This window comes from Ambystoma mexicanum, chromosome 9 (genome assembly GCF_040938575.1).
Source record: "Ambystoma mexicanum isolate Mex_15411 chromosome 9, UKY_AmexF1_1, whole genome shotgun sequence".
In the NCBI taxonomy this organism is placed as follows: Eukaryota; Metazoa; Chordata; class Amphibia; order Caudata; family Ambystomatidae; genus Ambystoma; species Ambystoma mexicanum.
Window position 1 is genome coordinate 654,399,490 of NC_090931.1, and position 22,587 is coordinate 654,422,076.

The following is a 22,587-nucleotide window of genomic DNA, read 5'->3' on the forward strand; positions in this document are numbered from 1 at the left end:
AACACAGGGGCGTGTTGATGACCAGTTACTTCACTGGCCTGAAGGTATTGGAAGAGTTCGAGAACAATCCTGACTCCAAATCTCTGGGCGAAGAGCCGTAAGTATATAGTTCTTAAGAGTTCAAAATGTCTGATAATCACCCTTGTCCAATCCTTACTTCTGTTTTGCAGCTTTGACCCCAAAAGAAGATTGTCTGTGGCAGTTGAAAGTGTCCAGGTAAGAGTCTGTGTTACCCAACACTATCCGGTAAATGATGCCAAGGTTTAACTTGCTGCTTTCTTCCTTCCTTTCTTCAGGTGCTGCGTATGAAGATTTGGCGTGCTGATGAATAATACCTCCGGCGGTAAAATCCGGTAAGTCTATGGTGGCAAAAGAGATTGTCTTTGTCTGTTCCCTGGCTCCCCTTGTTGTTTTCTTGTCCACTTAGGTGCCGGGATTCGGCAAAGAAATGATGTAGGCAGCGCCGGAGCGTAAAGATGCTGCCAGGAACGGTGAGTATGGCGCAGCGCTGCTGCTGGTGAAGCGACGTGTTTAAAATGAAGTCTTTCCTGAGGTTCGAAGATGCAATGGATCCGAAATCAGGTAAAAAAATCAGGTAATGTTCTTGTTCTAACCTTTCTCCTTCTTTCTCTTCTTTCTAGATGCTCCGGGTTCGAGGCGGGCATGGCAGAAGGCTGGATGCTGGCTGCAGGCACGGTTAGCGTCAAGCTGCAGGATGCAGAATAACGTGAAGCGTGTTCTTCTGTTCGGGCGTGGTTTAAATAGCCTTCAAAGTAGTCCCAGGTAAGAAGTTCCCAGAACCACACCCGAGTACAAAAATAGTCCCTGTAGTAAAATAGTCCCATCCAGGCCTCACGTTGGCTTGGATTCACTTGCAGCATGGTCTGCATGAGGTAAGTAATGCTTATGAGCCTGGCGCCTATGCGCCAGGACTGGTTTCCATTATGAGCCTGGCACCAAAGGCGCCAGGACTGAACCCAGACAGCCCCAAGCTGGGGCTGCTGGGGTTTCAATAAATGTCTAGGTGCCTGCTCCCGGAGCAGAAGGGCTTGGACCGGATGCCCGGGGGTAGGCATCATGACAGGGAAAAGGGCCAAAGAAATCCACCGCTAGTTCCTCCCAGACATTTTCGGGGAGTGGGGACACTTGCAAGGGGTTGGGGTGTGGCAGCTGAGCCACCTCAGCACAAGTTGAGCACCCCCCGATGATATCCTCTACCATAACGTCCAGCTTGGGGGACCACACCTTTTGTCGAAGAAGACGCTTCGTGGATACCACACCCCCGGTGGCCTTCATGGGCCAGCCGGACTGTCTTTTCTCGTAGTGACTCCGGTATGACTACCTTACAGCCATTCATGAGAATGTAGTTGTCCACAATTGACAGTTCGTCCTTTACCAAGTCCATGCATCTAACATTCTGTACCGATTAATTCTCGTTCGTGGCGTGGTGTTTCAAGTGGGAGTTTTCCCTGATTTGATGCAGTGAGTTACAATGCCAAGGGTTTTGTCCTGTTCTGATGCAGCTGCGAGGTCAGCCCAGTCCACTGGAGCTGGCTGTAGATGGTGAACAATGCAATTGATGTACGCACCTGCGATGGGCTGCTCCGATTGGGCTGGGCCGGTAGGATGACGGAACAGATAGTCCACTGGGTTTCCTTCCTTACCAGGGTGATGTATGATGTCAAATTTGTAATCTTGTAATCGCAGGCCCCATCTGTCTATCCTGGGGAGCAACCTGGCTTTTGGGTCTCCAAAGATCGTCAGGAGGGCTTGATTATCTGTAATGACCATGAATGCCTTTCCATACAGGAACAGGTGGAAGTACTCTGAAGCCCACACGACCGCTAGCCTCTCTTTCTCCGCTTCAGAGTATGCCTGTTTGGTGGTCGTGAGGCTTCTGCTGGTATAGGCGACTATGAAGATATGATATGATAGGTTATTTATAACGCGCTTAAACCCAGAGGTTTCTAAGCACGGACCCGGGGATAGAACCTGTGTTGCTCTGTGTCATCGTGCTTCCAAGACTAGCAAGTTGCCCCTGTGCTATCGTCCCGAGACAACGTTGGACAGGTCAGAGGGATCTCGCTGTGTTAGTATGGCACCTAGCCCGACGGGGTTGGCATCGACTATCACCTCGGTCTTTCTTTCTGCTTCAAAGTATGCCATGTCCTCTGCAAGGGTAATATTGTTGCGGATGGTTTAAAAACCGCTCTGGCAGTCTCTTGACCATTCAAAAGGTTGGTCTTTGCAGGTGAGTAATCGAAGAGGGTTGCTGACTGTGGCATAATCCTTGAGGTATCTTGAGCAGTAACTTGCGAGACTCAGGAACGACCGCAACTCGGAGGTGGTTTGGGGAGGTTGTGCCTTATTGAGTGCTGCCACCTTGTCCGGGTCAGGCCGCATTCCTCTCTCTGAAAAGATGTCACCGAAGAATCGGAGGGAGCCTTTGTCAAACTCGCATTTAGATTTGTTGAGGGTTAGGACTGCCACTTCGAGTGCTGAGCACACTCTGTGCAGGGCTACGTCGTGCTCTTCTTTGGATTTCCCAAACCTGAGGTCGTCGTCCGAGTAATTGAGGCAGTTGGGTACGTGACAGATTACCTTACGAATCTCTTCCTGAAATATCTCGGCGGCCGACGAGATGCCGAAACTAAGTAGTTTGTATTGAAATAGACCCAGGGGTGTGATGAAAGTGGCGATGTATCGGGACTCGGGTGCGATCTCCATTTTGCGGTACCCCTTCGTGAGATCCAGTTTCGAAAATATCTTTGCGCCATGCAGCAGGTGTATCATGTCAGTGATCCTTGGCGCTTGGTGTCTTTCGCGCCCTTTTGCTTCGTTTGCCCTCCGCGTGTCTACACATAGTCTTATGGAACCGTCCGGTGATTTCTTGGGCAACGAACTATGGGTGAAACCCATGGGGTGGGGCCTGTGAATTCGTTCAATAACTTGTTGCTGCAGGAGTTTATCTATCTCCTCTTCCACTTGCCGCTGTATATTAACAGGTATGCCCCGGTAGTGCTGGGCCACTGGTCTGTTCTCAGGGTTGATATGCAATTGAATTTTCCGGTGTTTTAATTTTCCAAGCCCGTTGAATAGCTTCGGGAATGACGCCTCAGTGTCATCCGGTTTGGTGAAGTACATGTGTGCCATTAACTGGTACAGGATGTGTACCAGTCCCATGTCGATCGCCGTCCTAAAGCCGAGTATGCAGCCACTGTTGACTTCTGTCTTTAGAATGTGCATCGAGATCTTTTTGCGGCGTGGGCCTTGTGAGTGCATCATGCGGATATGATACGCTTGCATGGAAGGGGCGTGGTGGACCCATACGGGTAGATGTCAACCGTTGACTTTTTGAGCTTCACAGGCCGGGAGAGTGCGTTATAAGCCTCTTCGCTGATTATATTGACCGTCGCCCCTGTGTCAATGAGGAACTCCAGTGGGGTGTCGTTTACGTGTAGCGTGAGGATCGGACTGTGTTGAGTGGCTGTGCTGTTGTTCAGAGCCCATACGTAGCCCTTCATCCATTGGTCTTCTCCTGACGAGGGTGAATCACTGCTCGAGGGCGACCTCATCTCAATATACCGGACAAATCTTCTCCTACCACTGCACCTGGAACCGTCGGGAGACCGAGGGTCATCTCGAGCATAGGAGCTTCTGTATTCCCGTTCTTCTCGCCTTGGACTTCGGGGTTCACCGTCATGTTTATTTCCTGGGGGGCTCATCTGAGTGTTTCTCCGTCATTCTCTTGGAGCGCTCCTGCTGGGTGTGGTGACTGGTGCATTTTTGAAGACAGATTGGAAGTGGTCGGACTCTCCTGGCACCGTGCACCTGGCCACCCTCTGTCCTCCGGGCCCAGGTTCCTGCTCACCTTGCTACCCTCCCGCACTGCCTCGGGCCACCCCTTGCACTGGGGTCTGTATCTGTACCCATACAGCCCCCTTTTTCCTTCGTGCACTTATCTGACTTACCATGTCTGCTGCCTTAAACTCAGCACTTGCCACTTGCTGGCTGCACTACCACTTTTGTTGCTTTTATTTTTTATTTATTATTTATTCTGTTCTCCTTTGCTCCGCACTTTCCACTTCTGCCCCCTTCCTTGCACTTTTTCCCCTCCACCTCTCCCATGCACTTGCGCGTTCTCAATGTCACTGGGCCTAGTAAGATCGTTGTTTTGTTCTCTCTTGTTCCTCTCCCTTGCCTTGTCGCGCTCTGAAATACTTGTGTATGAGCGCAATAGAAATAAAATATCAATCAAATCAATTGTTGTCCCAAGGCTGGGTATTCCCCAGTGTGGGGATACTCATACCCACATCGGAAGCATGTGGCTTCTGACCGTCTGCCTGTTTGATTCGGCATGGTAAATAGTTTGTTGATGGTGTCTGTTTCACCTGCCTTCTGTTGTATGGAGCTCTTGCCCAGGTTGTCGAATTGTGATTCTACTGCTGCCTCAATGCGAGCTAACGCCAAGATTTCTTCTATGTTATTGCAGGAGTTTCTTCCGAAACGTTTGTGACTCACTATGACCTGAGAATGTATGGCTTCCTCATTTGAATACCGGTGGAATTCACAGTATTTCAGTTTCATGCAGAGCCTCATGACAAAGTTGTTGAGTGACTCCCCTTTGTCTGACGTGTCGTATGGAAGATATGCCTCTCATAGTCAGTGTTGGTGCCAAATACTCTGATAGCTTCTCATGTAGGTTTCGGTATGATGCTGTTTCCAGGTTGAGCACTTCACCTGTCTCTTACGGCCGGTCGTGCTGCCATAGACAGAGTGTTTTTTAGGCGTGCATCATCCGTGAGCCCTATGGCGCCGACATAGAACTTAAAGTCCCTTAACCAGATTGCCCATCGGGGCCCCAGGTTGCTGGTATCTCATAGATAAAGGCCTGGGGCAGGTGTAGTACTTGTGAGGTACCCCCAGATGAGTTGGCAGGTACTATTGCGCCTCTTGATGTGCCCTCTGCGGACGTGGAGGAGACATCTTGATCCGACATGGTGGATGTCTACTGGGACTGTGATTGGGTCTTTGCTGTTTGCCTTCCTTGTACCTAGTGTGGTTGGTGGCGGCCCAGGACTCTGTGTACTCCGAAGCCTGTTTGCCTGAAGCCCTTGTCCACTGTGGCCTTCCTCTCTTCCCCCTTCCTTGACTGGGTGCTGGGTGGGCAGGGGTCCCTTTGGCAGGCGGCACCTGCTGTGCTAGTGATCCACACTGTGCGGTCTGCGAGTGCTGAGGGCTGCCGCCGTTTGTGTTGAGGCCGTAGGGAGTAGGGAGGGGCTTTTCCTACCTCCAGTTATGTGGGTATAATGTGTGCGAGGCTGAGGGCCACTCCATAGCCGCTTTAGGCCTGGGGGAGGGGCAGGCCTAACGGGAGGAGGCACGCTGACACGCGTTATCAATGCCCGATGGCATCCTCCGGGCCTGCGGCTGGTTGTGCACGGGGCGCGTGGCTGTCCTCAGTCGCGTGCATTATTCGGCCTCACGAGCCGTCCTTGGCCCGCGGGAGGTGAGGGGCGCCCACACGCAGTGTTCACTTGGCCCTTCGTCGCCAATGTGAGAGAGTAGGCTCAGGACCACCGAACCTCCAAGGAACACACGGATCTCACCTACGGCGAGAATGACGACACACACGGAGCGGGTCATATGCACAACCTTCTTTATTGAAACCCAACATGTAACTGACCCTGCGCCCGTCCTAACCCCGTCACTTCCTATATTTCGGCCCTGAATGAGGGCCATACCCTACAATGAAGCGGGAGGGATGCCCAGTCGCGCCTGCAACATGACAATTACCAAAATTGGACAAGGAGGTTTATAATTGACTTGTGTTTCCAATCTGTTCTGATAATTTCTGGTGTACTAGAGGTGTGGGGCTGATTGATGGTTTAGAAACCGAAATTCATCCCTGGACCAATGGTGCCCCTGAAGTTGATTCGTCACACTGTTGGATGTGGTGATAAGTCCTGTTGTCTGTGGGGTTTTATGATTATTGGGCTATTGGTTGTTGTTGGCTTTAGCGGCACATCCAGTGTTCAGCGAACATTTGTGCCTAAACGCTGTCTGTGGGAAGTGCTGAGTTTTTGTCTGCCTACGGTATTACGGTGAGTAGAAGAGGGTTGTAAGTGTTACCGGAGCGCAATATTTAGAGAAAGAGGTGCTAATGTTGGGTATGGGGGAGGCTGTACGCACCCACTTCTTGTTTTCGTTCTTTTACGAAAGTCTTTTTCTCGAGGAGTTGTTTGTCTCTGGGATTCCAGCCGGTGATTGGCCGCGTCCAGGTTGGAAACAGCTAGTGATCAATCAAGGCAAAGCACCGGTCCACTCAGCAAATGAGCGCACAGCTCTGTACCGCTCAGCCAATCAGGGCCATGTCGTGTTTATGCTCTTCTGACTCCGGAATAAAAGTTTCAGAATAAAGAGTCTAAGAAAAGGTGCGGGCGCAATACACAAGAGTCAGCTGGACGAAGGGAGCGCGGACGGGACCGTCGGGTCTGGGTGAGGGGGATCCCGGCAAGAAAGGGAGCAGAACCAACAGCTCCAACACAGCCCAAGGTAAACGGACATTAAGGAAACATTAGAATAATTACAATAAGATAGCTGCAGATGGGTATGCGATGATTATCGGAGCAGTCAGATGGAAAGTAAAGGGCCATTGATGTTACCGTGGACATTATCGGAGGGTTGGGGGAATTAAAGGGAGCAGTAGCAGCCTAGGGGGATATAGCATAATTACTGAAGAGGTTGAAATCAGAGGCGATTTGAGAAAGGTGTGGGAGAGTGGTGAAAGATGGTGTGGGGGTTATCAGCTGTTAGAGGAGGGCTGAGCTATTTGCGGGTATTTCGTAGGGGGGGCGTAAAAGGTAACATAGTGGTATAGTGGAGGGTGAACATTGGATGAGTAGTGGTGAGGCATTAAAACAGTATATGGCGTTATAATGAGTCCAGACAGAGATGGGGCAATAACGGGAGTAAGATTGACACTCATGCGATAACGGAAACACTGGGGACAATAGCAGGGACCTGGGGGTAGTAATCATTTGAGCTTTGAGAGTAAAAGTAGCTATACTGTGCTAGTAACTGGAGCAAGAGTAACAATTACAGGTCCAGTGGGTGAGAACATTAGGGTTCGGGGGCAAAGGGAACACCAAGTCGGGAATCAGCCCAATAACTGAAACATTTTTGGCAATAGAAGGGGTACTGGATAATTGTTGCCTTGAAGGCGACTGAGGGGGTATGGTGAAGATATGGGTATTAAAGACACCAACCAGGGGCGCTGAGCTTACAGGAGCATTGGGGGCATAGAAAGGTAAACAGTGCCACTGGCTGTAAATAATATAGATGTGTCGGGGGCAATACCTACGACATTAGGAACAATAGGAGGGGTGCTGTGGGCAATTAAGGTTGTGTTCGGTACAAGTAGTACTGGATGAATAACACCTGCTTTGACATCAGTAGATAATGTCGTGGGGGAAATAATGTTGGCATTTTGGACAAAGGCCCAGTGGCGAAACTAGAGCATACAGAACATTGCGACTGGTACCGGAGACAAAGGGCACTATCGTGCCTACCAGGGCAGCAGCTGCAGTACTGGGATAGTAGCGGAAGTAGACTGACAGTTACATGAACGTTGGGGACAGTAGCCATGGGATTAATTCTTCGGGAATTGCGATAGCAGTGACATGAAGGGGATTAGTTGGGACACTGGCTCCATTATTGGAATTTATTGGGATACTGATGACAATAGTTTGGATGGGAGTAGGGTGGGAAGAAGAGCGGGGGATACCGGCCAACCACTGGAGCATTTGCGACAATAGATGTACCAGCGGCAAAAACAACTTAACATTTTGGTTCTACCAGGGTGGTACTAAAGCACACACTGTGGTGTGGGTCAAATAGCAAGTGCACGAGCATCAACATGACTATAGAAGTAACCAAGGGCTTTGGGTGACGGTAGAAACGCGCTGCGGAAATTGAGCATTTTCGACAACGGCAGGTTATACCAGAAAAAGAAAAGGTATTTGGGTCCGTAGCAAGGGGTCTTGCTCATGAAATATATTGAAAACGGGCGAAAGCAGAGACAGGCTCGCTTGTGCGCTGTTCGCAAGGCTCGTGCACTGCTGCTCCCTTGTCCCGCAAGATGAGCTCAGACTGCAGAGCGCGCGCCACCCCTGGGCTGCCTTGCACGTGCGCAGTATTACCCTTCCGCGCACACTTGTTTTGCTGCGTCTCTTCTGTCTCGCGCCTGCCGGTTCGAACCGGCTCCTGCTGAACCGGCGTGGGAGCCGCAGCCTAGCAACCGTCAAGGAGACCAATGGAAAGCGGTAGTAGGGAAGGCTTCGGCCAATTAGGCTTCAGGAGGCTGAGCGTGTGCGCTCAAGAGCGCGCATTGATTTATCGTTTGGTGAGCTAAATTACCGAAGACGGAGATGCGAGAGGGCGAAGAGCTAGATTTGGGAAAGAACTGTTGCAATCCTCAGAACACACAGTACCCCTCCAGACAGCCTTTCGGAGAAAACAGCGCACGCCTGAAGGCACTGCCACAAAGGAAAGAGGCACTTCTGGGAAAACTTTACTAGGGTCCTTTTTCAATATACGCAAACATTGTTTTATTTGTTACTACTCCAAGTTTTAGTCTGCGCCAAATCTAGACGGAAATTTGATTGTTGGCTTGTACCACACTTAGATGGAATTCTCAAGCTTAGCCTGCGTCGCATCTAGATGGAGATATGATTGTTGGCATATGCCATACTTAGATGGAATTCTCAAGCTTAGCCTGCGCCAGGTCTGGACGGAAATGTGATTGTTAGCATGTACCACACTTAGATGTAATTCTCAAGCTTAACCTGCGTTGCATCTAGATAGAAATATGATTGTTAGCATATGCCACACTTTTATGGAATTTCAGAAAAGTGATTGCTATCATATGCCACACTTAGACGGAATTCTCAAGCTTAGCCAGCCTTGCATCTTGATAGAATTGTTATTGTTAGCAAAGACCACACCTAGATGGAATCTCAGAAATGTGATTGTTAGCATACGTGATTCTTAGCATGCACCACACTTAGAATTATAAACCTAGCTTGCGCGGCTTCTGGATAGAGATGTGACTGTTAGCATGTACCGGACCTAGATGGAATCCCACAATTGCAAGGACAGCAAGGCCAACTAACCAACCAACTAACAATTCCATCCCTCTGCATACACCTCTCAAACTATAACCAAACGCAACCACAAGCCTTAAACGCAGCAATCCGCACAAACTTCACAACAATGCAACAACAAAACAAACCACACATAGACTTGCACAACAGCACACGATGACTACGGACCATAAAACACCCCAAGCCCAGCCGACGGACCCACCGGGCTGAGGCTGCCAACAGCACATCACTGCTCTCTTGCACTTTTCCAGCTTATTCCCACTAACCCAAACCCCCCCCCCTTTTTCAGAGCCGCCAGAGCGCCAGGGGACCACTTCGGTGGTGATAGTGCGCGGTACAAATGTCCTTTAACATTAACATTAACATACCATATTTCTTGGTATTTCCGCATTTGACTAACCTGCTCTCGCTCCGGCACAAAACGGCGCACCCTCTTGCAGATATAAATGCCCCAGATAAAATGTCCCTCACAATGGGAAATCCCCCTCACTAACGTGACAGGGGGTTTAGATTCTATTAAAGACAGGAGGCGAGTATAATGCATTTCCATCTTTACTCTGAAACCACAGCAGCAAAGAAAAAACTTTACAAACAAAAAGTTTCAACAACAGAACGAAATAAGAGTTCAATGTCCATGCATGGGGAACTCCCCAAACCATCATGGAGGACAGGTCATGCCCTGCAGGGAACCAATGAGCAGGGACCCTCCTCTATATATATCCATTACTCTAACCCCAACCCCTCTTTCTGCAGCTGTCTTGCACCAGACGTCCAATGAAACGGTTGAACTGCGTAGCGCGGAGAAAGGATCCAGCGAAACTGGAGATCTCAACCTTCCCACAGCCTGAATCTATGACGAAGTTCTTCTGGATAGGACTTCTCACCCAAATCTGAAACAATATGAAATATAACAGGGTGGGTGGGTGGAAGCAGAACAGCCAATACAAAGGGAGGGTGGGTGGGATAATACTCGCCTCCTGTCTTTAATAGAATCTAAACCCCCTGTCACGTTAGTGAGGGGGATTTCCCATTCTATGGCATGACAGGAGGCTTCATATTATGCAAGTTCAAAGCCCTTGCATCCCAATCCAAATCCCAACCTGAGCAATACACTAGTGATAAAATAAAATTATTATTCCACATATTATTCCCATGACCAAACAGCTGCTTTGAACCCAAACAGCTGCTTTGACAATTCCCTCCCCCAGGAGAGCATCTTAAACACTATAGCATCTTCCATTGAAGGACCAAGGAGCAATTAACTCCCTTTCTCTGCAAATCTACTTAATCCATATGGCCCAAGGGTAAGAGACCCCGCAATAATGTTCCCACAGGAAAGCAGCTGAGAGGTATTTAGGGGTTAAGTCCAATTTAAGCACTTAAAAACACTTAAAAACTTATACATTAGAAAATGACCCAGACCTGGATAATAAATGGAGGAAACCATATGGGTACCCAATCTGGCAATAAATCCTATCCTGACCCCCGGGAGAACATTCCACTGTCCATATCTAAAGGGCTGAAACAGGAGATGTACTTTAACAGGAAAGAAACTCCACATGGATAACTTTGAAAACAGTTGTAGCACAGACAATCCTTACTTGAAAAAACAAAGATGCGGTAATACCATATGATATAATCGAAGCCGATAAGAAAGACCTAGTCAAGGTGGAACCCCAAAACCAATGGACCTGAAGGTCCCGCGCACCAAGTACTGCCAACCACCGTTTTCACCCTTAGCGACCATGTTTCGCTGCGATAATGGCAGTAAAATGCAATCATTGGCATGTAAAGTAGCCTTCGTAGACCATTCTGCCAGAACAACCTATTTCCGTTAAGGGAGAAACAGAAGCAAAATCTTATCACATACCCATTCACTGAATAGCCGCCATCTAAAACAAAACAGGCTTATTAAAGGCTTTCCAAAAGTCCTTGATGACCCAGATAGTGCACTGCGCAAAGAACTTCTGAAGCCCCAGGAAAAGATGCAAATATATTCTAATGAATAACAGAGGAACCATAAGAGAGAAGTGACGGGCAGAGATAGAGAAAGGTGGATAGGGATGACACTAGACAACATGCACCGTAAAATTCTATAGGGATGGGAACCATCCTCTCCCGAGAAGGCCCCAAAAGGAACCGAGCAATCCCGGAGGAACCGTCCGAAGACAGTGGACAGGCATCCACCTTCTCACAAGGAAAAGAGATCACCCAATCGGAACTCCAACCATACCAGATTGAGGCCAAGAGAGAGCTAATAATGTAGCTTTCATAAAGCGCTACAAACCATCAGGCATCTGAGCCCTGCTTGTTATAACACACGGTGTGTGGAGCTCATTTATCGATCTCGCAAGTATGAAAGGCTGAGTGTGGCTCTGCCCATTGGATCCTGCATCAGCAGGCTTTGCACAGATGTTAAAGCGAGTGATGCACTTGCTGAGTTATCGGACCGACATCCTGATTGACAATATGTTGCTCCAGACATAAGCTAACTGGAATTGATCTTAGAGAAAGGCTCTTGTGTGTAACAGGGTTAGGTAACTGTTCCAAAGGCTGATCTAAATGCGAGAGCAACAGATACTCGCGGGGTGCTTGGAACAATGACACGGAAGGAGCTGGCCCTCTGCCCATCTAGGTTAACTAGCTAAGGGAAAAAAACACCCTTTCCAGGGGAGAAAACTGCTAACTCCTTACTTAAGTACAGTCTATCATCCCAAAGGATAAGATGCAGAGTTATAATGACGTGCCTAAAACCAAGAACAAACTCTGTGATTGCGGAAGGGACATCTCTAACTGTATCCAAGAAACAAATATATATATATATACACACACGCCAGAACCTTTGGAACCTCGGTGAGTTATCACCTTCTTCATTAACTTGGTGACACCAGGGGCTGAAGGGAAAGGCCAAACCGAAAGAGAGGGACAATGATAAGAGTGAACCCATCAGTAGAACTGACGCGGAAACTCCTGAGGGGAGGAATAATGGAGGAAACCTCCCAACACTAACCCTCGAGGTCTAATACGACCATACCATCTGCCAGGAGACAGGAAACAATGAGCATAACAATACTTCCATTTAAAGAGTGCCACAAATATATGTTAAAACTTGTAAAATACTTATTATTAGAAGTATCCTATATGTCCACTCCCAATTAGTGAGAGCATATTTATCTCATTCATAATTGAGAAACCGTGAGGGAGGTTGTTATCACCGCCCCTTCTAAAATGAGGGCAAGGGAAAAACTGACAGAGGAAGAGCACAAATAGGATCCTTGTTAACCCACAGCAACCCCCAGAGGTTTGAGATGAACATCATCTACGAAAAACCTAGGGAACACCAATGGCATTACAGGAGATATCCTATGACTAGCAGGACTGCTGTCTGCACAATCCTTCCAAAGGAACAAAAAACACCATGCTCAAGCCCCTCGAGCAGAGGAGTAACTGTGCACACTTCTTGATGCACCTTCTACCGGATAGGTAGACTCAGGAAAACATCCAAAGGAGCTGCTCCCTTCTCCTGAGGGGCAAGATCTTAATAAAGCCACCTGTTCAATAATAATTTGAGATGAAATCGCACAGGTAAGGGCTTAGGTCATCCTGTGGCCGTGAAGGTTTCCCATCGAAGCCGAGCAGGCAATCGCTCTTATAATCCAGTCCTTCATGATCCGCACATTTTCAAGTGCTAGTATTATAATCCGAACCTGGATTGTATAGTTCAACCTCTCAGAGGAATGCGTTGCCCTTGAGCCATCTCTTCTCACAAGAGGGGTAACTACGCCGCTCCGAAAGAGCAGAGGCGCCGTCGTTGCCGAGCAGGCAAACAGATCTCGATCAAGTAGCCCAGTACTTGCACATCAAATAGTGAACATAGAGGTTACATCCCTCTTTAGCCAGTGAGCAAACTGGGTTATACATGTCTTAAAAAACCCAGATACCCTCTTCCTTCGTAGGGTCCTACCCCTTATGTCCCCTAGGGCAAAGAAGGATACCCAGGACTGTGCAATCAATGTTGAGAGGGTTAGCTCACAAAACAAGAGGATGGCACTGTCTCCCAAGACCGCCCCCCTGATGAGGGAAGAAGGCTAAGTTTCTTAACGCCTCATGAAGGCAAGTAGGGTCCGCCAAATTAACTGACACAGAAACCAAGGACCATGCATTAGGGGAGATATATATTAAGAAAACAGGATATGAGGAACAGACCAGAACTGTGGGTACACCCCCTAACCTGCGAACTTAACCCCTTCAGGGGAGGAGAAACCTAAAGGAAAACGGACTGAGTTGTCCTGAACTTACCTAACGGAAAAAGAGAGAGAGAGGGGTAATTAAGCAGACATTTATTTTCCCCCGTAAAGGGACATGAAATATCATTCTAGTACAGGATTGTGCCTGAATGATGGCTGGATAGGAAGGCCCAAGCCCCCTCTAGGTCATTTAACAACCTCCTCCACCAACCCCTGTCTTTTCTTTGAAGGATAAAGTGAGAAAACAAATAAAACAAACAAAATAGTTGTTTGAACAAAGAGAAGCGGCAATGCTTCACACACAGCTTAACCATTGCTGTGTCAAAGGAATACGCCAAGCAAGCGCACCACAAGCTGCTTACCCGAGCAGGGTATGGAAGTCAGCAGCACGCCAGGGAACAACCCTCGCATCCAAACTCAGGTGAAACCTGAAGCCGAGCAGGCAGCGGCACTGAAAATAAATGTGCTGAAATTCTGACGCAAGATACCCAAAAATAGTGAGACACCTTGTAGTATTTTGTCTTTCATTTCTAATATGTAAAGGTGGTGCATGGCGCTCCCCTCATCTGCGCTTCAGTAAGCAAAGCTGTTGCCAGGGCGCGCATGGGGATTGAAATGGGAGACCCATATGTGGAAGCCTGCACCTTTCCCATAAGGATTACTTTAAAGGGAAAAACCCCTTTTATCTCATTTGGTATAAAGTGAACAATTTAGCATTCATAAGTCAGCAAATATATATATAGCGCTACAAACCCACAGGTATCCAAGCGCTGCTCAACCCTACCCCTGGGTCAGGGCAGCATATAAGAAAGGAAAATTCCCTTATGGATAAATTCAAAAATTTGACATTCATAACTCAGCATAAAAAAAATTAAAATTGTTTTTAAATCATGCCAAGGATGTTACAGACCTTGGATTAGAACTCAGGTCTCCAGCATTCAAAGACCAAGCACTTACCACTTGAGCCACTGGTGGCTGTACTAGCTACAGGAGAAAAAAGTGCTACTCAGCCCTACCCCTTGGCTGTGCATGCGAGGTCCGAAGCAAAGGCTTCAAAGACCCGCGCTGACAAATACTCTCAAAATAAAAGAAAACATAACTGGGCGCACTAGGCACACCAACCCATGCGTGACAGGCCTGTAAGCAACAGCTTCTAAATGGGCCTCACGCGGAAAATAAACAAGATAAACAAAGGGTGTGCACGGGAGGTCTGAAGCCCAGGCTTCAAAGACCCAGCACAGCTGACATTCTGTACATAAATCACGCTGGACAGGCCTGAAGCTAAAGCTTTAGCTTCCACAAGGGCCCACGCGACTGCCCGCATTATCTCAGAAAGAAAGTAAAATAAACACACAGAGCGCCCCAAACCCATAAAAGGAACCATACTGCAGGAAGAAGCACGGGCGCTCGTGGCCCATTAATTCTGTTAGACACCACAAAGTGGCTGTTCAAATAACACAGCAAATAAATTTAAAATAAGGAAACACAATTTTCCAAAGTGAAAGCCGCAAGGCACACATATATATGCAACACCAATTAATATGGCAAACACTGACTAATATGTAAGACACAACTGAAAGGGGTGACTTAGCTCTGTGGTGTCAGCAGCAAAGAATGGGGGGTTGGGGTTAGAGTAATGGATATATATAGAGGAGGATCCCTGCTCATTGGTTCCCTGCAGGGCATGACCTGTCCTCCATGATGGTTTGGGGAGTTCCCCATGCATGGACATTGAACTCTTATTTCGTTCTGTTGTTGAAACTTTTTGTTTGTAAAGTTTTTTCTTTGCTGCTGTGGTTTCAGAGTAAAGATGGAAATGCATAATATGAAGCCTCCTGTCATGCCATAGAATTGTATTGACCAGAAATACAGGGGGGTACTTGTAATACGTAGGCCCGTCTGAGTACAGATAGTTCGATGTGAAAAAATGTTTCACTGGTTTGCAATCAACACAAAAATATAACCCGCAAAAACAAGTGGAATTTTTGGTCAACACATACAAAGGAACTATAATGCAAGACAATAATACGAATTAGCGAAACCCAAGTCAAAAAGGAAGATCTTCCTGGAATCATTCTTGAGTCATCAGGTGACTCCATCCTAGAGTCATCCATGGTTAGTTCAGGGAGATCATCCAAAACCATCCTGAAGTATGTGTATAGGCTGAAATATTCAAATGAGATGACTCTAGAGTTATCACAGAAACTACTACAAGAGGAGTTCTGATTACTTCCAGTGATGATCTTGTATTACTCCAGGATGACTTCATGACAACTTCAGGATGGGTTTGAAATTGTGAACGATTATTGCAGACAATTTCAGGAGGCTGTTTCTTTCAAACGATTTAGGAAAAGGGGTTTGATTCCTTGTGTGTAAGATGGGTGGTATTACTATAGGGTTAGACTTATGAATAGTGTACTGGAAAACATGGAATTTGCAGCTCTTACTTGCCTTCTTTGCTAGAGCACTCAAATGTCATTAACTAAAGTTTGCTGCATTAGTATACAAAACTACAAATCCACCCCACAATGCCACAAACCAACCTCTAAACTCCCTCATTTCATAGCTCACCTCTAGCTAACATGGCATCACACCCAATAACCTCCCACAATTACAAATCACTGCACTAAAATAAACACTTTGTGACGTAAACAGAATCTGTTAAAGGTCTACCTGCATGACAAGATTGCTGATCACTTCACCCAATATCACTATGAGCAGCTAGCAATTAGTTCGACCATTCACCACAGCCAAGAAAATATTAGCTGACCCCCCCTTGCCCACCCCAACAGAAATCCAATAGCACAAAAACATGTACCATTTACAAGCGCTACAATTACATTGTAGATCAGTAGCAGGGGCTGACATAGCAACCAAACTCAGTTGTGGGGATGTTACAATTCCATAGTTTTTTTTAAAAAAAACGTAATTTGACAGATTGCACAGGTGTGTGGTAGCATGTAGGTGTTAGTTCAGCTAGTCAAATTAGATCTGTCCAACAAAACATTAGTAGCAGACAACTGACGGGTTACTTTATAGTCCAATATTTTGCAGTTGTTGCACAGCTACATCGCCAGGAACTGCAACATTACACAGACATTTGCAGATTTAATGCTGTGTCTATCAATTGTCCAGGTGATGTAAGAGGCAGGTTCTGAGGAAGGAATGTAGGAGGAATGAAGAACACTAGGCATCCCTGCCAATAGACTTAGGTTTTCCAGCTTTTGTGAACAGGCATTAATACATTTTGGAATAGTCAGTTTTCAGCCATCAGCTTTTACAATATAATTCTCTTTTTTTCACTGCATCTTCTTTTTCCAGATTCCACCAGTATCTGCTTTTTCTCCTATTCCTTTCTTTTTAAAGCCTCAATTTTAGCTTTTCGTTATTTCATAAAATGTTTCCTTTGTCTTAATACTGTTTCAGGGCTGCGGGTATGAAAAAGGCAAGTTGAAACTTCATTATGTGACTACCAATACAACAAACATTTTGCCTGAGCTGTACACTGGGGTGACTCCCCTTAAGCGCGATCCTATTCACCCCCTTGGGTTTTGCTTATTATTGCTCTCCTTGGCGCTTTCCCTCCCTCCCCATGCAGCTACCCACAACTCAGAGAGTGTGCTGTAACCACTATAATTTATATATAGGGGCGAGCTGCATCACCAATTCCGCATGGTCTACTTATAAAGACCTTGAATGAATAGGACAGAAAACGGATTGGTATTTACGAATCGCACTTTACCTTGGACATCCTAGATTGGTTCCCCAACCTGTGGACTAAACTTTCATTGCATCTAAGGTATAAAAAAAAAAAAATCTAAAGATATAGGAATTTCGATTTGGGGAACCAATCCAGGATGTCCAAGCACCACTAAAAACTTTTAGCACAACGCGCCAGCCATTGACAGGTCTCTCAACCCTTTATCATCAAGTACCATCAGAAAATTGTTTCAAGATATTTTCACAATCAACTTCCAAACCTGGTCACCATACCAAGTGTTCAATTTCAAGGCCTTGAAGACGGCTAAGGTCGAAACAATTCACCTACAGATGACCCGATATTGTTTTACTTTCATTCTAAAAGACTGCATACCTAACTTTAAGGAGGTAGAGTGCGATTCGCCAATACCAATCCATTCTCTGTCCTAGCTGCACACATACTCTGACCTTCTGACCTGGACTACGGACACCGAGGGCATTCAACACATAGCACTCTATACTTTAAAGAGTTACACTAGAGGAAAGACATGCTGTAAATGAGGTGGGCGTTGTGCAGCATTCATCTGTATGTGTGAAAAAAGGGAACGACTCCGCATAGGGACGTCAGATGTACCCTCCTCCCCCAAACAAAAAATAGATGAACCAAAAAAAAAAAAGTTTGCTTACCTGACTACAAAGCATGACTGCCTTGAAATCCTTTTCTTCACGTATTTCTCTTCCACTTTCATCGATACCCTCTCTCAGCAATTTACAATTAACTTCACCAGGAATTGCAAAGGCTCAAATTCCCCATCCTTTCAAATGCAGAGAATTGTCGGAATCAAAAAGAGTGCCATGATTTGAGTTATCTAAAAGAAGAAATAAAAAAAAGTACATTTAGTATGACCAAGTATTTGTGAACCAGGTCTACCCAAAACCATTCATTTATAGTGGGCTTGCTATGGATGTTCCTGCCTGATGTGTCCAGATTTATGAGTGATTGGTGCTCAGTTAACTTCCTCCAAGACTTCCACCCATTGTGGCTTTAACTATTTGCATCCGTTTGCAAAATTAGAGGTGGGTGTTCCGGAGAGGCAATACGTTCTTAACTGCAGAGCTCTTGTACCTAGAATGCTGCAGTAATTGTGTGTGTGTCCTTTAAAAGACAAGCACCCGTTTCAGTTTCTTAAACGGACATATCAACCAGCTTGCAGACAGCAACATGCACAGAAAATAGGAGGGTATGCAGGGACAGAACCCATTACCAAATTGATCTTTACTAGGGCAACCGTCAATATTACACCTTAGCAGGAAGGCCTTTGCTAATATGAGCCAGGCACTAATCTCCAGAAGAGTCAGATGTCTCCTCCCACCTAAACCCCCCCAGCCCCTGGGGTGGAGGAATTATTTTACCTGGGGGGCGGGGTCAGCATAGAAAGGCTTGAAGACCACTGCCATAAGGGAATAAAGTGACCTCCCGCTTTCAAATAGCAAAGCAATTAACAGCACTCTTTCACGCCCAGGTCAGAAAACTCCCGCTACCGCACCAGTCCTCTGATACACAAGGCTGCTTAAAAATCCAGACAAGCATGAAAATAGCTCAACATCATCTAATGAGAATGAACTGGTCCCATCATTAGAGAAGAAGAAAAAACACAAAAAGCATTCACCCCAGATCATAATAAACAATGATCAAAGAAGATATTTTCAAAATTAATGACATGGATCACTATCCCTAGCAAGCATTCAATAAAGTTGGGCTTCGTGCGTGGACTGGGAACTTCAGCAAACATTCTTCTAATAAGTGTTCTGAAGGCAAAAGCACTTCAAGCCAAAACACGATTAGGTCTAATCTTCGTGGACTTGTTGCAAGCTTTCGACAGGGTGAATAGAGAAATCTTGTGGCAAAAACGGATCCATCGAAGGTGCCTGAGCTCAATTTTACAGCCTATCCAGACTTGTACTCACAGACCTCAATGAGAGTAACGCTAAACAAAGCTGGCCTGTTATCAGATAAGATCGTAACAGCGCGTGGGGTGAAGCAAGGATGCACTATAGTGCCAGCTTTATGCAACTCTACATTGCTGACTATAGGGACTCCCAGGAATTAATTCGAGCCTTCCTGCCGTCATTGGGAAATACACAAATCCCAAGAATCCTCTAAGTGGACGACATAAGACTGCTTGACCAAACCCCTGTCGGGTTACAAAGACATATGGATAACTTGAAGGTCTACCTGAGAGACAACAACTTGGAACTCAACGAAACAAAAAAAGAAGGTAATGTTCAGGAAAAAAAACAAAACAACACACCACACCACAGTCTCAAACTGTTCACGGGGGTTAAGAGGCTGGAAAACGACACCACTTTCAAATACTTGGGGATAATACTGAACAACAGTAGAGCTGAAACACCAATGCAAGACCATCTACGAGCAAAGATGAGAACTTTAATAGTCCAAACAAAAATCATGAACAGAAAGTTTGGACGTTTCTCATTAATGCCAATCCTGAAATTCTTTAGATTAAAGGTGATCCCAAGTATAGTTTTTGGAGCTGAAGCAATGCCATCACTTCCAGACTCCATATGGATTAAGCTTGAGGGACGCTTTTGGCGCCAAGTGCTGTCATTGCCACAGTCGACACCTATGGTGTTGATTCGACGTGAACTGAGTTTGTCCTCCCTGAAAGCGTCGAAAGAAGCAGTCTGATGCTATACAGGAAGATCATTCAACTGGCTGCGAAATCAATTCTGGAGATAATCAACAGAGCAATGTTGAACGATGAAAACCAAATGCTCAAAAATGGAGATCAAAGAACAGGAGCTTATTGAAAAAATAAAAATAAAATAAATAAATAAATTGCAAGTTCAGAAGGGGACCTCCTCGCCAATCCAGGGAAAGTCAATAAAAAGATCTTAGAAATTGATTGGATAGAATGCAGCCTGACAAAGGATCTGCCATACAATCCAAAAAAATTAAACAATATTATACCATACCGTGTGAAAATCCCAGACAAAGCTCTAAGAGCAAGTTTCATGAGAATTCACCTGAACTTAATCAGCACAAACGAGATCTTAGCGATCAGGCGACAGGTGGACTCAAACAAATGCCGCTTCTGCACCTAAGATAATCAAATCGAGACAAGAAGGCATCTCCTATCCTGTAAAGGCCTCTCAAAAGAAAGATCCACATGGCTAGGCCAGCTGCTTAATAACGTATATGTTTATGATGAACAGGAATGGTGGGCCCGCTTAATAAGCGGTGAAAAGACGAACTGGGTCATCGCAGTGGTGGGTTTCTTCAAAATGATTGACCTGGTCGCATAAGTGACAAAAAGGATCTGACTGATAAAGAAATATTCACTTGTTAGTCTAAGCTGATGAGAGAGTAAAGACGCGACTACATAGCTAATGAACTTCATAACTAAGCAAATGCACTGGAGAACTTGAATTGCATCTTTTTGTAAAAAAATTGTTCACACAATTAAATCGTGGTTTCCCCACAGACTATCTGCTCTTTCACCATTAGCTAGAGTAATTGCTCTTAACGATTCTTTCACAGTCTGCTTAAAATACTGCTCTGCATGAGCTAAGATCACAGTGTAGACCAACATTGCTGTTGGTAGTTTAGGTGCACAGATGGCTGGTACGGTTTGCTCCCATGTACATGTGCGGGTCGGACTGTGCCATAAAATTGTCTCGGGCACCAATGAAAAAGTGGCCCATAGTTGTAAATGGCAATTCATTGCTTTTCTAACCCTGTTTGAACAGTACCCAAGGGGGGGGGGAGAGTTATAAAATGGGATGCAAATTGTGCATTTTAAAGAATTGTTCTCATTTCCACGACTGGATAAGGTGGTAGATGGCGGCAGCCGAATCTGCCATGAAATGCCCTCGGCGTGTGCGGCCGCACGGCCATAAAGCACTTCTGTTTGGGGTTGGGTGGAGCCGAGGATGGGGATACCAACCAAGAAGACACACAAAGATCCGCTGTTGGTGCAACTAAAATCAAAATAGGAAAAACAAACCCATCAGTGTTTTGTTCGCCCCCGTTGCCCTCCCTTCCCGCTGTGAAACACCTGTGGATGAGCTCGATGTAAATAAAAATACCAAATATACCAGGCGCTTTGCCGAGATGAATAAGCGCCTTATAAATAAATACCTGCCCGTGGAGCGCTCCTTCCTCCGCAATCCTCTTCCTAAGCACGTAGACGACTTCCCACGTGAAAACGTCAGGACGACGTAACAGATACACGGTGTTATGCCTTAAAGGCATTTCAAAAACTATCGGCAAACTTTAAAACAAACACAATGCTAGCAGGTCTCATAGGGGACTTTAAATGTGTGATTGATAATGAAAGCACTAGAAGGCCTCCGTTTAGCCTTCTCTTGCACACATTGCAAAGGGGTAAATGCACAATCCCCTCCCCGGGGAATTCCAAATGGCCCCCCATGCAGGAGAAATAAAGAACTGAACTGTTATGCTGGTAATTCGTACCCATATGCGTCTGTCTGCATAAGACACATATCCCCATCTGCTGCACATACCAAATCCTGCAACCCCCTCCCGCCTTCCCCTCCAGCGGGGAGGATAACTAGCCGTTCCCTGTACTGTTCACTGGTGCAGTGGAAGTCCCATTGGGACGGGAGGAACGCACTGTGCCCAGCCCCACGCCATAAAACACATCTCCCACGGGCAAATCGCACATCTGCACGAGAAAAGCCCAAAACCAACTGAATCCACATGAACTTTAAGTAAATCTCACCCCCCCAAAATACACAGAAATACCCCATCCCCAATATTGCCTCACCCCTTTGATGCACGTTACATATCCTCAAAAACCACTGAAATAACGAAAAAAACTAAAACTGAATCCGCCTGTACTTTAAGTAAACCTCACCCCTGATGCACATTACAAACCAGCAAAATACACAGAAATACCCCCTTCCCAATATTGCCGCTCTGCATTAAAGTAACAATCAACAAGAGATAACTTTAAGACTTACCAGAACCCAAATAATCAACTATACGCAGTGTTCTGTGCAACTGGGGGAATGGTAGCGACTAGTTCCCATCCGAGAAAAGGACCATAGCAACGGCCCGCCCCCTCGTTGTCACGTGACCTCTGATGTCATCCGTATGCTTTCCGGAGCAGAGAAGCGGTTCCGGAGCACGTTCAGTAACGGGCTGGGGCTGAGCGGGAATTTTGAACGCTCTGGCTGCCCCGGTGCAAGTGCAACCGGACCCTGCCAACCTTTGGCTAGCAGCGTTTGGGGTTGGCATTTCAACACCGGGAACATTTCTAGGAGTCCCTGGAGCGTCCTGAGCGGCAAGACTCTGGCTGCCAGGCTGCAGGAACAGCAGCAACCCGTGTGCTTTTGGCTGGCTGTAAATTGGAATTTTCTTCCGGATACCGTGAACGTTCCTGCAAGACACCCGATTTAGACGGGGGAGCAGGAAATTACATTTACTTTAA

At 46.4% G+C, this 22,587-nt stretch overlaps 1 protein-coding gene across 2 annotated transcripts in view; it reads left to right on the plus strand.

Moving 5' to 3' along the window:
* The first annotated feature begins 6,399 nt into the window (after positions 1-6,399).
* The window catches only part of SLC43A2 (solute carrier family 43 member 2), a 179,212-nt gene continuing 163,024 nt past the window's right edge, over positions 6,400-22,587 (plus strand). Inside the window, exon 1 of one of the 2 annotated variants that reach the window (XM_069615412.1) lies at positions 6,400-6,555. The gene's annotated coding sequence lies outside the window, so the exon portion shown is untranslated. The remainder of the gene's footprint in view (positions 6,556-22,587) is intronic. The other variant, XM_069615413.1, reaches the window with a different exon arrangement.